At 49.7% G+C, this 17,211-nt stretch overlaps 1 protein-coding gene and 1 pseudogene across 1 annotated transcript in view; both read right to left on the bottom strand.

The window, feature by feature from the left end:
* LOC124019694 (TIMELESS-interacting protein-like) overlaps positions 1-3,142 on the bottom strand; it is a gene marked incomplete at its 3' end in the record, with an annotated part of 30,011 nt that extends 26,869 nt beyond the window's left edge. The window contains exon 1 of the mRNA XM_046335102.1: positions 3,068-3,142. The remainder of the gene's footprint in view (positions 1-3,067) is intronic.
* Positions 3,143-6,021: 2,879 nt separating this feature from the next.
* The window catches only part of LOC124019698, a 32,192-nt pseudogene continuing 21,002 nt past the window's right edge, over positions 6,022-17,211 (bottom strand).

The following is a 17,211-nucleotide window of genomic DNA, read 5'->3' as shown; positions in this document are numbered from 1 at the left end:
GCTCTCCTGTCTCCCCCTACAGTCTTCGGCTCTCCTGTCTCCCCTCTACAGTCGTCGGCTCTCCGGCCTCCCTCTACAGTCGTCGGCTCTCCGGCCTCCCTCTACAGTCGTCGGCTCTCCGGCCTCCCTCTACAGTCGTCGGCTCTCCGGCCTCCCTCTACAGTCGTCGGCTCTCCGGCCTCCCTCTACAGTCGTCGGCTCTCCGGCCTCCCTCTACAGTCGTCGGCTCTCCTGTCTCCCCTCTACAGTCGTCGGCTCTCCCTGTCTACAGTCGTCGGCTCTCCTGTCTCCCTCTACAGTCGTCGGCTCTCCTGTCTCCCTCTACAGTCGTCGGCTCTCCTGTCTCCCCTCTACAGTCGTCGGCTCTCCTGTCTCCCTCTACAGTCGTCGGCTCTCCTGTCTCCCTCTACAGTCGTCGGCTCTCCTGTCTCCCTCTACAGTCGTCGGCTCTCCTGTCTCCCTCTACAGTCGTCGGCTCTCCTGTCTCCCTCTACAGTCGTCAGCTCTACGGTCTCCCTCCTCCCTCTACAGTCGTCAGCTCTCCTGTCTCTGTCTACATGTGTGTACTAGCTATAGTTAGCTACCGTTGTCCCCGTCACTTCCTTCTTCTGTGGGATTTATCGGCATCCAACATTATGGTGTATTACCGACACCTACTGTACTGGAGAGCCTCTGTCTACCAGAGTCATAGCTTTAAAATGGACAAATAGAAGAACAGGGATTCCTGCAGCAGTTTTGAACAGCTCTACATCTCTGGGTGCCTCAATCCGATGAACCTACACCTACTGTACTGGAGAGCCTCTGTCTACCAGAGTCATAGCTTTAAAATGAACAAATAGAAGAACAAACAGGGATTCCTGCAGCAGTTTTGAACAGCTCTACATCTCTGGGTGCCTCAATCCGATGAACCTACACCTCCACACAGGTGTTGGAGCATGGTATATGGCTAATTAGCACAGGTTGTTGCCTCGTCTTCCGTAGGCAAGCGCTGTAACACGGAGAAATGGCCGTGTGGGGTGTCAAATCGGAGGGTCTGCTGTCCGGACCTCTGGCAGTCTCTATGGGGGTGCCACAGGGTTCAATTCTTGGACCGACTCTCTTCTCTGTATACATCAATGAGGTCGCTCTTGCTGCTGGTGAGTCTCTGATCCACCTCTATGCAGACGACACCATTCTGTATACCTCTGGCCCTTCTTTGGACACTGTGTTAACAACCCTCCAGGCAAGCTTCAATGCCATACAACTCTCCTTCCGTAGCCTCCAATTGCTCTTAAATACAAGTAAAACTAAATCCATGCTCTTCAACCGATCGCTACCTGCACCTACCCGCCTGTCCAACATCACTACTCTGGACGGCTCTGATTTAGAATACGTGGACAACTACAAATACTTAGGTGTCTGGTTAGACTCTCCTTCCAGACCCATATCAAACATCTCCAATCCAAAGTTAAATCTAGAATTGGCTTCCTATTTCACAACAAAGTATCCTTCACTCATGCTGCCAAACATACCCTTGTAAAACTGACCATCCTACCAATCCTCGACTTTGGCGATGTCATTTACAAAATAGCCTCCAATACCCTACTCAACAAATTGGATGCAGTCTATCACAGTGCAATCCGTTTTGTCACCAAAGCCCCATATACTACCCACCACTGCGACCTGTACGCTTTCGTTGGCTGGCCCTCGCTTCATACTCCTCGCCAAACCCACTGGCTCCATGTCATCTACAAGACCCTGCTAGGTAAAGTCCCCCCTTATCTCAGCTCGCTGGTCACCATAGCATCTCCCACCTGTAGCACACGCTCCAGCAGGTATATCTCTCTAGTCACCCCCAAAACCAATTCTTTCTTTGGCCGCCTCTCCTTCCAGTTCTCTGCTGCCAATGACTGGAACGAACTACAAAAATCTCTGAAACTGGAAACACTTATCTCCCTCACTAGCTTTAAGCACCAACTGTCAGAGCAGCTCACAGATTACTGCACCTGTACATAGCCCACCTATAATTTAGCCCAAACAACTACCTCTTTCCCAACTGTATTTAATTTATTTATTTATTTTGCTCCTTTGCACCCCATTATTTTTATTTCTACTTTGCACATTCTTCCATTGCAAAACTACCATTCCAGTGTTTTACTTGCTATATTGTATTTACTTTGCCACCGTGGCCTTTTTTGCCTTTACCTCCCTTCTCACCTCATTTGCTCACATCGTATATAGACTTGTTTATACTGTATTATTGACTGTATGTTTGTTTTACTCCATGTGTAACTCTGTGTCGTTGTATCTGTCGAACTGCTACGCTTTATCTTGGCCAGGTCGCAATTGTAAATGAGAACTTGTTCTCAACTTGCCTACCAGGTTAAATAAAGGTGAAATAAAAATAAATAAATAAACTAACAGGGCACGTATCAACTACATTTTGACACATATTTATCGCTGATATGAAAGATAAGGTCCTTTAAATTCATTCCAAAACAGCGACTCGTGTTAAATGTTCAGACTGAGCGTTGGGATCTTAAAACTCCCCCCTTGTAGTAGAAAACGCCTTCGTCCAATGACTTATGTGTAATGTATTGGAACAGGACTAAGATACATGTTGTAACACTGGTTTCTGCACCGGACTTACAGCCAGTGTCATTATTGACTTCTACTAGCTAAATGTTAGCTAAGAACTTACCGACTGGTTGGCTCACATTATATTAACTAACTTAGCCAAGGTAGCTAACTAGGTGCAATATTAGCTACACACATCAAAGTGTGAGGGGAATCAACGTTTACAACACATATAAACAGACAGTCCTAACCCGAATAAAAAACCCAGGCTTCTAGATAGATTGGCTATCAGCTAACTTAATTTATCCATCTTTCATGAGTAACCTGCTGTAGATATAGTGTAGTAGCTCGTTACCGCGCTATGCTAACCAGTTGTTGTTGTTTGTTGCGGGGAAACTGATAAAATTCAACAAATTAAGCGACATCCCATCAATGTGATGCGGGAAATATATCATAAGACAGTGTCGTCGTCGTTAGTATGTGGAGAATAACTATAGCCGGGGCACTTTACCTGGCAAATAAACAGTTGCTATTCCAGCGGCTCCTGTGTTATTTTTGTTCGTCCACTCTTGACTTCTGCCGGGTTTTTTTACATTGAACCAATCAACTGTTTGCTTCCTTGTACCAAGAGCCAATCATGTGTCGTCAAAACTATCCGTTCGTGTTGGGAATAGAAACGTTTTTTGGGGGGGGTTACACTGCCCTCTTCTGTATATGTCTGGAATGTTATGTAAGTGACTGTGTAATGGTAGTTTTGTTTTATTGATTTCCACCTTATTAGACATAGCTACCAAAGTAACTGCTTTTAATTAACAAACTGTTGGCCTATTCTAACTGTTTTGTTTCAATCAAAGCATACATTTTACCTAGTGGCGTGCCACATGAGAGTAATGCGACCATTCGCACAATCAACCTGAAATTACGTGGTGTTTTTGTTGTTGTCTTGGAGTAGCGTTATACTATGCTATTATATTCAATTCTGTTAATTAGAATACTAATTACGGAGAAGCTGCATTTCCCGAATTCTCTGGAACCCTCGTCCCTATAGCAACATATCTGAGCTTCTGCAGTGCAGAATGATCTACATTACACACATTCTCTGATCTACAGAGAATTACAGGCTACTCTGGTGAATGGTGTTGTTTAATAAAGTCAGATCAAATAACACATGGTCAAATGTTACCCTCCTCGCTCCTTCATATTCAAAAGTAACAGTCGGTATCTTGTGTGGCCACCAGCTGCATTAAGTACTGATGTGAGATGTTACCCCACCAAGGAACCTGCAAGTTCACAGACATTTCTGGGGGGAATGGCAATAGCCCTCACCCTCTGATCCAACAGGTCCCAGGCATGCTCAATGGGATTGAGATCTGGGATTTTCGCTGGCCATGGCAGAACACTGACATTCCTGTCTTGCAGGAAATCACACACAGAACGAGCAGTATGGCTGGTGGCATTGTCATGCTAGAGGGTCATGGCAGGATGAGCCTGCAGGAAGGGTACCACATGAGGGAGGAGGATGTCTTCCCTGTAAAGCACAGCGTTGAGATTGCCTGCAATGACAACAAGCTCTGCCCGATGATGCTGTGACACACCGCCCCAGACCATGACGGACCCTCCTCCTCCAAATCGATCCCGCTCCAGTGTAACGCTCATTTCTTTGACGATAAACACAAATCCGACCACCCCTGGTGAGACAAAACCGCTCCTCATCAGTGAAGAGTGCTGTCTTAGGCGTCTCACAGTACGGAAATTGCAATTTATTGCCCTGGCCACATCTGCAGTCCTCATGCCTCCTTGCAGCATGCTTAAGGCACGTTCATGCACATGAGCAGGGACTCTGGGCATCTTTCTTTTGGTGTTTTTCAGAGTCAGTAGAAAGGCCTCTTTAGTGTCCTACGATCTTATAACTGTGACCTTAATTGCCTACTGCCTGTATGCTTTTAGTGTCTTAACGACCGTTCTACAGGTGCATTTTCATTCATTGTTTATGGTTCATTGAACAAGCATGGGAAACAGTGTTTAAACCCTTTACAATGAACATCTGTGAAGTTATTTGGATTTTTACAAATTATCTTTGAAAGACAGGGTCCTGAAAAAGGGATGTTTCTTTTTTTGTTAAGTTTACATACCTGAGAGAAGCCTACCAATTTTACCCGACAGAAATGTGTCACCTGCTCTTGCTTTCCGTGGCTTGTTCTTTTCTAACTTTCACTATGAATGTTTTCCGATAAAACAGGGGTTTTAAAACTTTGTCCCCTCATAAACGTTATGTGGGCAAATTCATTCAGATCAATACTGTCTGTTTACTGTCACACCCTGACCATTGTTTGTTTTGTATGTTTCTGTGTTTTGTTTGGTCAGGGTGTGATCTGAGTGGGCATTCTATGTTGGATGTCTTGTTTGTCTGTTTCTGTGTTTGGCCTGCTATGGTTCTCAATCAGAGGCAGGTGTTTGTCATTGTCTCTGATTGGGAGCCATATTTAGGTAGCCTGTGTTGTGTTGGGTTTTGTGGGTGGTTGTCTCCTGTGTCAGTACCACACGGGACTGTGTTGGGTTTTGTGGGTGGTTGTCTCCTGTGTCAGTGTTTGTACCACACGGGACTGTGTTGGGTTTTGTGGGTGGTTGTCTCCTGTGTCAGTACCACACGGGACTGTGTTGGGTTTTGTGGGTGGTTGTCTCCTGTGTCAGTGTTTGTACCACACGGGACTGTGTCGGGTTTTGTAGTTTATTCATGGTTCATTATTAAAGACTCATGAATTATAACCACGCTGTATTTTGGTCCGCCTCTCCTTCCCAGGAAGAATCCCGTTACATTTACAGGTTTACATTTAGAAATCAGATTACAATATGATCATTTATATTATTATGCTGCAAGACTATGTTATCCTGCTGAGCAAAACGCCTACTCTTAAGGTTTCAATCCAAACTATAGTGTAGATACTGTATAGCCTATTATATAAGACTCTTCTTCTACTGAATTCTCTCTACAACACCTTGCAGCCTATAAGCAGTCAAACAGTTTCAAAACAGGTTGTACAATCTTTATTGCAATTTAATTCGATTTTCAAGATACAGATAATAATGCATGCTAACACTTCATTAACATGGAATAGCTATCGTTCCATTTTAAAATGTGTCCGGTGTCCAGGTTTGTATCTGTTGCAATATGTATATAAAAGAGATGAACTGTGGGTAATAAAAAATACAGCTATCATTGTCCAGGAACATGAGGAAGACACATGAGGAAGACAGAACATGAGGAAGACAGCAGTGTGAACATTCTAGAAGCGTCCACGCAGCAGGAACATGAGGAAGACAGCAGTGTTCTAGAAGCGTCCACGCAGCAGGAACATGAGGAAGACAGCAGTGTTCTAGAAGCGTCCACGCAGCAGGAACATGAGGAAGACAGCAGTGTTCTAGAAGCGTCCACGCAGCAGGAACATGAGGAAGACAGCAGTGTTCTAGAAGCGTCCACGCAGCAGGAACATGAGGAAGACAGCAGTGTTCTAGAAGCGTCCACGCAGCAGGAACATGAGGAAGACAGCAGTGTTCTAGAAGCGTCTACGCAGCAGGAACATGAGGAAGACAGCAGCCAGGAGAATACAGAGAGTACACACTGTAGGAACCACGATCTCTGTTACCATCTCCATGTGGCTGGTCAACGGATCTGAAATAATCATTGAACACAATAAATAAATGAAATGTTTATTTAAAACCCTTACAGTAACTCGGTCTACACCCTAAACAGCAAACAGAGGCTCCATCTTTATTTATTTATAATAACACATAGATGACACCACTTTGCACTACTAGCAGAAATGTACTCGGTGGCAAATAGCGAATAGTCCGATAAGTGCTAAATGAAACACAACTCAAATTCAACACTTTAAATGATTTGAAAAGTGAATGTATTTCCTACCCAGGTCTGCTACACACCAGTCAGTCAATCAAAAGAAGAAGTGATGAAGTCCTACGTAGGCCTACCTAAACTTCATCATGCACTGGCCAAACCTTTGGCATCCCTGCCTGTTCCTTACTGTCCTGCTGGGACTTTCTTCTAGCTGGAGGGGCAAACAAAGAAGAGTCCTGTTAGAGAATGTCTTCCCATGTAGTTTTGTAGTTCAACTTATTTGTAGTTCAACTTATTTGTAGTTCAACTATTTGTAGTTCAACTTATTTGTAGTTCAACTTATTTGTAGTTCAACTATTTGTAGTTCAACTATTTGTAGTTCAACTATTTGTAGTTCAACTATTTGTAGTTCAGCTGTTTGTAGTTCAACTGTTTGTAGTTCAACTGTTTGTAGTTCAACTGTTTGTAGTTCAACTTATTTGTAGTTCAACTTATTTGTAGTTCAACTATTTGTAGTTCAACTATTTGTAGTTCAACTATTTGTAGTTCAACTATTTGTAGTTCAACTGTTTGTTGAAAAGTGCCAATTAGAGCCAGAATGTTCCTTTGTTTGCCCTGGCAGCCAGATTCAGCCCGATGTCCCTGCACGCTGAAGTTGTTGGAGCTGACTGACATACATTGTGTAAAATATTTTCATATAGTTCAAGTTTTAACGTATGTGCTTGATTTAGGTTGGAGTTGGCATTTTTGGGACTATTCTATTGAGTCCGTTATACTGGGGCTTACTAAATCAAGTCAATCTTTGCCATGATGCACAAGTATTGAAAAATCTTTGCCATGATGCCTTTGAGCCAGGTGTCTGGTGGTGTTGGGGTCTGGTGGTGTTGGGGTCTGGTGGTGTTGGGGTCTGGTGGTGTTGGGGTCTGTCAGTGTTGGGGTCTGGTGGTGTTGGGGTCTGGTGGTGTTGGGGTCTGATGGTGTTGGGGTCTGGTGGTGTTGGGGTCTGTATGTGTTGGGGTCTGGTGGTGTTGGGGTCTGGTGGTGTTGGGGTCTGGTGGTGTTGGGGTCTGGTGGTGTTGGGGTCTGGTGGTGTTGGGGTCTGTATGTGTTGGGGTCTGGTGGTGTTGGGGTCTGGTGGTGTTGGGGTCTGGTGGTGTTGGGGTCTGGTGGTGTTGGGGTCTGGTGTTGGGGTGTGTTGGGGTCTGTGTTGGGGTCTGGTGGTGTTGGGGTCTGGTGGTGTTGGGGTCTGTGGTGTTGGGGTCTGGTGGTGGGGTCTGGTGGTGTTGGGGTCTGTATGTGTTGGGGTCTGGTGGTGTTGGGGTCTGGTGGTGTTGGGGTCTGGTGGTGTTGGGGTCTGTGGTGTTGGGGTCTGGTGGTGTTGGGGTCTGTATGTGTTGGGGTCTGGTGGTGTTGGGGTCTGGTGGTGTTGGGGTCTGTGTTGGGGGTGTTGGGGTCTGTGGTGTTGGGGTCTGGTGGTGTTGGGGTCTGTGTTGGGGTCTGTGGTGTTGGGGTCTGGTGGTGTTGGGGTCTGGTGGTGTTGGGGTCTGGTGGTGTTGGGGTCTGTGGTGTTGGGGTCTGGGGGTGGTGTTGGGGTCTGGTGGTGTTGGGGTCTGGTGGTGTTGGGGGTTGGGGTCTGGTGGTGTTGGGGTCTGGGGTCTGTCTGGTGGTGTTGGGGTGTTGGGGTCTGGTGGTGTTGGGGTCTGGTGGTGTTGGGGTCTGGTGGTGTTGGGGTCTGGTGGTGTGGGGTCTGGGGTCTGGTCTGGTGTTGGGGTCTGGTGGTGTTGGGGTCTGTGGTGTGGGGTTGGGGTCTGGTGGTGTTGGGGTCTGTGGTGTTGGGGTCTGGTGGTGTTGGGGTCTGGTGGTGTTGGGGTCTGGTGGTGTTGGGGTCTGTCTGTGTGGTGTTGGGGTCTGTATGTGTTGGGGTCTGGTGGTGTTGGGGTCTGTATGTGTTGGGGTCTGGTGGTGTTGGGGTCTGTGGTGTTGGGGTCTGGTGGTGTTGGGGTCTGTGGTGTTGGGGTCTGTATGTGTTGGGGTCTGGTGGTGTTGGGGTCTGTATGTGTTGGGGTCTGGGGTCTGGTGTTGGGGTCTGGTGGTGTTGGGGTCTGGTGGTGTTGGGGTCTGTATGTGTTGGGGGGGTCTGGTGGTGTTGGGGTCTGGTGGTGTTGGGGTCTGTATGTGTTGGGGTCTGGTGGTGTTGGGGTCTGGTGGTGTTGGGGTCTGGTGGTGTTGGGGTCTGTGGTGTAGCTGGTGGTGTTTCTGTACTGGTGGTGTTGGTCTGTATGTGTTGGGGTCTGGTGGTGTTGGGGTCTGGTGGTGTTGGGGTCTGGTGGTGTTGGGGTCTGCAGTCTGGTGGTGTTGGGGTCTGTATGTGTTGGGGTCTGGTGGTGTTGGGGTCTGGTTACTGGTGGTGTTGGGGGAGGAGCACGACCTGCAGCTAGCAGCTGGTTACTGGAGGGCTCTTCCTTCTCCAGCTCTCCACCTGTAGAGACCATCAAAATGCATGTATTAATTAACCAACTAACCAATCAACCAACCAATCAATCAATATGTATTAATACAACCCATTAAAAAAAAGTCTGTCACAAAACAGCACAGTGGAAAACTTAAATGCTTCTGAATCAAATAGAATAGGCCTGTATCAGGTGTGTGCAAGGTGTCTGTGACTGACTGTACCTCTCTCTGGTTGGGGAATCCATTGGAGCTGATGATGCGTTTGTAGTACTGAACAGAGGCTTTTGGGTAACGTGGTTTATTCTTGTTGAGGAAGTCCACGTAGAACAGGCCAAACCTCTCAGAGAAGCCTTCGTCCCACTCAAACTTGTCCAGCAGCGACCAGGCTGTGTAACCCTTCACGTTCACTCAGTCCTTAAGGGCTGTCATGTGGAGAAAAGACCACCAGAGGGTGCTGTAGGAGTTCACTTGCCCAGTATCAATGGAGTAGACAGTGAAGCAAACTTCAAACACACTCAAAACACCTGTTTTGTCCTAAAAGGATGCCAGTTCACTAAAACAATTATTTGTTATAAAGAAAAGGTTTTACTGCTCTATAGTATTAGATTATTTTCACTAAAAGGTAATATTATTTGTTATAAAAAGGTAATATTCAGAGGATGTTATTTCCTTACTAAACCTTTCTCAAGGTAATATTCAGAGATTATTTCCTGTACTAAACCTTTCTTCAAGGTAATATTCAGAGGATGTTATTTCCTGTACTAAACCTTTCTTCAAGGTAATATTCAGAGGATGTTATTTCCTGTACTAAACCTTTCTTCAAGGTAATATTCAGAGGTTGTTATTTCCTGTACTAAACCTTTCGTCAAGGTAATATTCAGAGGATGTTATTTCCTGTGATAGATGGGTTCCTCACCCTTGAGCATCTCATTGATGTAATCCTTGAAGTACTGCATCCTCCATTCATCACACAGGTCTGTGCACCTCTGCACCTTCTCCGACACTCCGTTCTCTGTCACGTAGATCATGGGGTTCCCATACTGGGTCTAGTGGAGAGACAGGGAGACAGGGAGACAGGGTGACAGGGTGGGGAGGAGACAGGGTGGGGAGGAGACAGGGTGGGGAGGAGACAGGGTGGGAGGGACAGGGGGGCAGGGTGGGGAGGAGACAGGGAGACAGGGAGACAGGGAGACAGGGTGACAGGGTGGGGGAGGAGACAGGGTGGGGAGGGTGGGGAGAGACAGGGACAGGGTGACAGGGGGAGGAGACAGGGGGAGACAGGGAGACAGGGAGACAGGGTGGGGAGGAGACAGGGTGGGGAGGGAGACAGGGAGACAGGGAGACAGGGAGACAGGGTGGGGAGGAGACAGGGAGACAGGGTGGGGAGGAGACAGGGAGACAGGGTGACAGGGTGGGGAGACAGGGTGACAGGGGGTGGGGAGGAGACAGGGAGACAGGGAGACAGGGTGGGGAGACAGGGTGACAGGGTGGGGAGGAGACAGGGAGACAGGGTGAGGGGAGGAGACAGGGTGGGGAGGAGACAGGGAGACAGGGAGACAGGGGTGGTGAGGGAGACAGGGTGGGGAGGAGACAGGGAGACAGGGTGGTGGGGAGACAGGGAGACAGGGAGACAGGGAGACAGGGTGGGGAGGAGACAGGGAGACAGGGTGGGGAGGAGACAGGGAGACAGGGTGGTGGGGAGACAGGGAGACAGGGGGTGGGGAGACAGGAGACAGGGAGACAGGGGGGGGAGACAGGGAGACAGGGAGGGAGACAGGGTGGTGGGGAGACAGGGAGACAGGGAGACAGGGTGGTGGGGAGACAGGGAGACAGGGTGGGGGAGACAGGGAGACAGGGTGGGGAGGAGACAGGGAGACAGGGTGGTGGGGAGACAGGGAGACAGGGAGACAGGGTGGTGGGGAGACAGGGAGACAGGGAGACAGGGAGACAGGGTGGGGTGGGGAGACAGGGAGATGGTGTGGGGAGACAGGGAGACAGGGAGACAGGGTGGTGGGGAGACATGGGGTGGGGAGACAGGGAGATGGGGTGGGGAGGCAGGGGATGGGGTGGGGACAGGGAGATGGGTGAGGGGAGACAGGGAGAGGGAGACAGGGAGAGGGTGGTGGGGAGGCAGGGAGAGGAGACAGGGAGAGGGAGACATGGGGTGGGGAGACAGGGAGATGGGGTGGGGAGACAGGGAGAGGGAGACAGGGAGATGGGGTGGGAGACAGGGAGATGGTGTGGGGAGATGGTGTGGGAGACGGGGTGGGGAGGCAGGGAGAGGGAGACAGGGAGATGGGGTGGGGAGACAGGGAGATGGTGTGGGGAGACAGGGAGATGGGGTGGGGAGGCAGGGAGATGGGGTGGGGGAGACAGGGAGATGGTGTGGGGGCAGGGAGACGGGGTGGGAGACAGGGGAGGCAGGGAGATGGGGTGGGGAGACAGGGAGATGGTGTGGGGAGACAGGGAGACAGGGGGGTGGGGAGGCAGGGGAGACGGGGTGGGGAGGAGAGACAGGGAGATGGGGTGGGGAGGGAGATGGTGTGGGGGAGACAGGGAGATGGGGTGGGGAGGCAGGGAGATGGGGTGGGGAGACAGGGAGATGGGGTGGGGAGGCAGGGAGATGGGGTGGGGAGACAGGGAGGGGTGGGGAGACAGGGAGATGGGGTGGGGAGACAGGGAGATGGTGTGGGGAGACAGGGAGATGGGGTGGGAGACAGGGAGATGGGGTGGGGAGACAGGGAGATGGGGTGGGAGACAGGGAGACAGACAGGGAGATGGTGTGGGGAGACAAGGAGACGGGGTGGGAGACAGGGAGACGGGGTGGGGAGACAGGGAGATGGGGAGGCAGGGAGATGGGGTGGGGAGGGGAGATGGGGTGGGGACAGGGAGATGGGGTGGGGAGGCAGGGAGATGGGGTGGGGAGGCAGGGAGATGGTGTGGGGAGGCAGGGAGATGGGGTGGGGAGGCAGGGAGATGGGGTGGGAGACAGGGAGATGGGGTGGGGAGACAGGACGGGGTGTGGGGAGGCAGGGAGATGGGTGGGGAGACAGGGGTGGGGAGGCAGGGAGATGGGGTGGGGAGGCAGGGAGATGGTGTGGGGAGGGGAGATGGGGTGGGGGCAGGGAGATGGGGTGGGGAGACAGGGAGATGGGGTGGGGAGGCAGGGAGGTGGGGAGACAGGGAGATGGGGAGACAGGGGTGGGGAGACAGGTGGGGATGGTGTGGGGACAGGGAGATGGGGTGGGGAGACAGGGAGATGGTGTGGGGAGGCAGGGAGACGGGGTGGGGAGACAGGGAGATGGTGTGGGGAGACAGGGAGATGGGGTGGGGAGACAGGGAGATGGGGTGGGGAGACAGGGAGACGGGGTGGGGAGACAGGGAGATGGTGTGGGGAGGCAGGGAGATGGGGTGGGGAGACAGGGAGACGGGGTGGGGAGGCAGGGAGATGGGGTGGGGAGGCAGGGAGATGGTGTGTGGGGAGACAGGGAGATGGGGTGGGGAGGCAGGGAGATGGGGTGGGGAGACAGGGAGATGGTGTGGGGAGACAGGGAGATGGTGTGGGGAGGCAGGGAGATGGGGTGGGGAGGCAGGGAGACAAATACATCATATATTTAACCCAAGTCTGTCTGGTAGGACCTGCCCACACTAACAGTAGTGTATTATACCTTGACGAAGTTGAGCAGGCGTCTGAATCCCCAGGGGACAGAGTAGAGCCACTCGGAACCGGGGTCGGGCCAGCGAGGGTCCACCAGCTCCACCAGGTCACGGTCGGTGAAGTAGCTGTTCCCACGGCCAGACGGGTAGTTCTTCTGGGTGATATAGCGGGTGGTGAAGTGGCCAATACCCAGGAAGTCACAGGTGCCCTTGATGTAACTCTTCTCCTGGGAAGAGAAGACGGGGAGACGGGAGGTTCCTAGACCCTGCTGGGCACTCTTCCTACCTGGAGACCAGAGAGAGACCAGATTACACTATGACCTTTGACCTCTAACCCTGACATTGGGAGGAGAAGACGGGGAGACGGGATTTTCCTAGACCCTGCTGGGCACTCTTCCTACCTGGAGACCAGAGAGAGAGAGACCAGAGAGAGACCAGATTACACCATGACCTACCTTGACCTCTGACCCTTAACCCTGACATTGGGAGGAGAGACGGGGGAGGCAAGAGCTACCCAGACCCTGCTGGGCACTCATCCTACCAGGAGACCAGAGAGAGAGAGACCAGATTACACAATGACCTTTGACCTTTGACCCTGCTGGGCATTCATCTTGTCTGTGTGGAAAGAGACATCAGGTGTGACAGTGGCTCGTATAAGTTTTTATGTCCTGTTCCATGTTGGCAGGGATTTTGGACACTGGCCAACCAGGCAAGTACACTCAGAAAGAAAAATAGAACCTAAAATGGTTCTTTGGCTGTCCCCATATGAGACCTCTTTGAAGAACCTGTCACGTTCTGACCATAGTTCTGTTATTTTATTCTTTGTTTTAGTATGGTCAGGGCGTGAGTTGGGGTGGGCAGTATATGTTTGTTTTTCTATGTTGATTTTTGTGTTCAGCCTAGTATGGTTCTCAATCAGAGGCAGGTGTCGTTAGTTGTCTCTGATTGAGAATTTACTTAGGTAGCCTGGGTTTCACTGTTGGTTTGTGGGTGTTTGTTTCCGTGTGAGTGTTTGGGCCACACGGTACTGTTTCGGTTTTGTAGATTTCACGTTTATTATTTTTGTTCCAGTGTGTTTTTGAATACATCAATATGGACACTTACCACGCTGCGTTTTGGTCCGATCTATACTCCTCCTCGGACGAAGAGGAGAAAAGTCGTTACAGAACCCTTTTGGGTTCCATGTAGAACCCTTTCCACAAAGGGTTCTACATGGAACCCAAAAGAGTTCTACCTGGAACCAAAAAGGGTTCTCCCTGGAACCAAAAAGGGTTCTCCTATGGGGACAGCTGTTGAACCCTTTTGGAGTGTAAACCACCATTTTTTTTCGGGTCTATAATCTGCCTGGTCTGAACAGTACTAGCCTCAGGCTAGGTGGCTAATTGGGTACATTTTCTACTAGCCTGGTCTGAACAGTACTAGCCTCAGGCTAGGTGGCTAATTGGGTACATTTTCTACTTGCCTGGTCTGAACAGTACTAGCCTCAGGCTAGGTGGCTAGTTGAGTACATTTTCTACTAGCCTGGTCTGAACAGTACTAGCCTCATGCTAGGTGGCTAGTTGGGTGTATTTTCTACTAGCCTGGTCTGAACAGTACTAGCCTCAGGCTAGGTGGCTAATTGGGTACATTTTCTACTAGCCTGGTCTGAACAGTACTAGCCTCAGGCTAGGTGGCTAATTGCGTACATTTTCTACTAGCCTGGTCTGAACGGTACTAGCCTCAGGCTAGGTGGCTAATTGGGTACATTTTCTACTAGCCTGGTCTGAACAGTACTAGCCTCAGGCTAGGTGGCTAGTTGAGTACATTTTCTACTAGCCTGGTCTGAACAGTACTAGCCTCAGGCTAGGTGGCTAGTTGAGTACATTTTCTACTAGCCTGGTCTGAACAGTACTAGCCTCAGGCTAGGTGGCTAGTTGAGTACATTTTCTACTAGCCTGGTCTGAACAGTACTAGCCTCAGGCTAGGTGGCTAGTTGAGTACATTTTCTACTAGCCTGGTCTGAACAGTACTAGCCTCAGGCTAGGTGGCTAGTTGAGTACATTTTCTACTAGCCTGGTCTGAACAGTACTAGCCTCAGGCTAGGTGGCTAGTTGAGTACATTTTCTACTAACCTGGTCTGAACAGTACTAGCCTCAGGCTAGGTGGCTAGTTGAGTACATTTTCTACTAGCCTGGTCTGAACAGTACTAGCCTCAGGCTAGGTGGCTAGTTGGGTACATTTTCTACTAGCCTGGTCTGAACAGTACTAGCCTCAGGCTAGGTGGCTAATTGGGTACATTTTCTACTAGCCTGGTCTGAACAGTACTAGCCTCAGGCTAGGTGGCTAGTTGGGTACATTTTCTACTAGCCTGGTCTGAACAGTACTAGCCTCAGGCTAGGTGGCTAGTTGGGTGTATTTTCTACTAGCCTGGTCTGAACAGTACTAGCCACAGGCTAGCGGGCTAGTTGGGTACATTTTCTATTAGCCTGGTCTGAACAGTACTAGCCTCAGGCCCGGTGGCTAATTGGGTACATTTTCTACTAGCCTGGTCTGAACATTACTAGCCTCAGCCTAGCGGGCTAGTTGGGCACATTTTCTACTAGCCTGGTCTGAACAGTACTAGCCTCAGGCTAGTGGGCTAGTTGAGTACATTTTCTACTAGCCTGGTCTGAACAGTACTAGCCTCAGGCTAGTGGGCTAGTTGAGTACATTTTCTACTAACCTGGTCTGAACAGTACTAGCCTCAGGCTAGTGGGCTAGTTGAGTACATTTTCTACTAGCCTGGTCTGAACAGTACTAGCCTCAGGCTAGTGGGCTAGTTGAGTACATTTTCTACTAGCCTGGTCTGAACAGTACTAGCCTCAGGCTAGTGGGCTAGTTGAGTACATTTTCTACTAACCTGGTCTGAACAGTACTAGCCTCAGCCTAGTGGGCTAGTTGGGCACATTTTCTACTAGCCTGGTCTGAACAGTACTAGCCTCAGGCTAGTGGGCTAGTTGAGTACATTTTCTACTAGCCTGGTCTGAACAGTACTAGCCTCAGGCTAGTGGGCTAGTTGAGTACATTTTCTACTAACCTGGTCTGAACAGTACTAGCCTCAGCCTAGCGGGCTAGTTGGGCACATTTTCTACTAGCCTGGTCTGAACAGTACTAGCCTCAGGCTAGTGGGCTAGTTGAGTACATTTTCTACTAGCCTGGTCTGAACAGCACTAGCCTCAGGCTAGTGGGCTAGTTGGGTACATTTTCTACTAACCTGGTCTGAACAGTACTAGCCTCAGGCTAGTGGGCTAGTTGGGTACATTTTCTACTAACCTGGTCTGAACAGTACTAGCCTCAGGCTAATGGGCTAGTTGGGTACATTTTCTACTAGCCTGGTCTGAACAGCACTAGCCTCAGGCTAATGGGCTAGTTGGGCACATTTTCTACTAACCGGGTCTGAACAGTACTAGCCTCAGGCTAGTGGGCTAGTTGAGTACATTTTCTACTAACCTGGTCTGAACAGTACTAGCCTCAGGCTAGTGGGCTAGTTGAGTACATTTAAATGAGTACATTTTCTACTAACCTGGTCTGAACAGTACTAGCCTCAGGCTAGTGGGCTAGTTGAGTACATTTTCTACTAACCTGGTCTGAACAGCACTAGCCTCAGGCTAGTGGGCTAGTTGGGTACATTGTCTACTAGCCTGGTCTGAACAGTACTAGCCTCAGCCTAGCGGGCTAGTTGGGCACATTTTCTACTAGCCTGGTCTGAACAGTACTAGCCTCAGGCTAGTGGGCTAGTTGGGTACATTTTCTACTAGCCTGGTCTGAACAGTACTAGCCTCAGGCTAGTGGGCTAGTTGAGTACATTTTCTACTAGCCTGGTCTGAACAGTACTAGCCTCAGGCTAGGTGGCTAATTGGGTACATTTTCTACTAGCCTGGTCTGAACAGTACTAGCCTCAGGCTAGTGGGCTAGTTGGGTACATTTTTTATTAGCCTGGTCTGAACAGTACTAGCCTCAGGCTAGTGGGCAAGCTTCATTTAAACCCTGTGGGTTGTTCGTGGAAATCCTAGCTGTGACAATACGTGACTTACCTATGTAGTCTTTCATGACCTGAGGGTAGTCCCCGTTGAAGATGGGTGTAGCGAACCAGCCCATGTAGAACTGGACATATCTCTCTGCTGCCTCGATGTCTCTCTGGTTGGTGATGTCCACTGGCTCCCCCCAGTCTGCCAACAACGAGATCCCAACCAAGCCTTTCTGTTTGCTTCTCCATTGAGTGTCATAGGTGTGCCAAACCTTAGCATGTGCCTGTTCAAATGATATATTAGTCTGTATCAGGGGGACGGTACACTAGGCCAATATATATGGTATTAGATTACTCACAATATTAAATATAATTATATTATAAACAATTAGTGATTACCTTGATAATGTGGTGGGCAGCTTTGTAGGCCCCAGTGCCCCTCAGCTTCAGTCCAGGTGCATGTTCTCCAGTCTCATAGCCCTCCACAGCACTAGACTATAAACACAGTCTCATAGCCCTCCACATCACTAGACTACAGTCTCATAGCCCTCCACATCACTATACTATAAACACAGTCTCATAGCCCTCCACATCACTATACTATAAACACAGTCTCATAGCCCTCCACATCACTATACTATAAACACAGTCTCATAGTCCTCCACATCACTAGACTATAAACACAGTCTCATAGCCCTCCACATCACTA

Source organism: Oncorhynchus gorbuscha, unplaced genomic scaffold (assembly GCF_021184085.1).
Source record: "Oncorhynchus gorbuscha isolate QuinsamMale2020 ecotype Even-year unplaced genomic scaffold, OgorEven_v1.0 Un_scaffold_655, whole genome shotgun sequence".
NCBI lineage: Eukaryota > Metazoa > Chordata > Actinopteri > Salmoniformes > Salmonidae > Oncorhynchus > Oncorhynchus gorbuscha.
The sequence above is the reverse complement of the archived record's forward strand: the minus strand, read 5'-3'. Positions and strand labels throughout refer to the sequence as shown.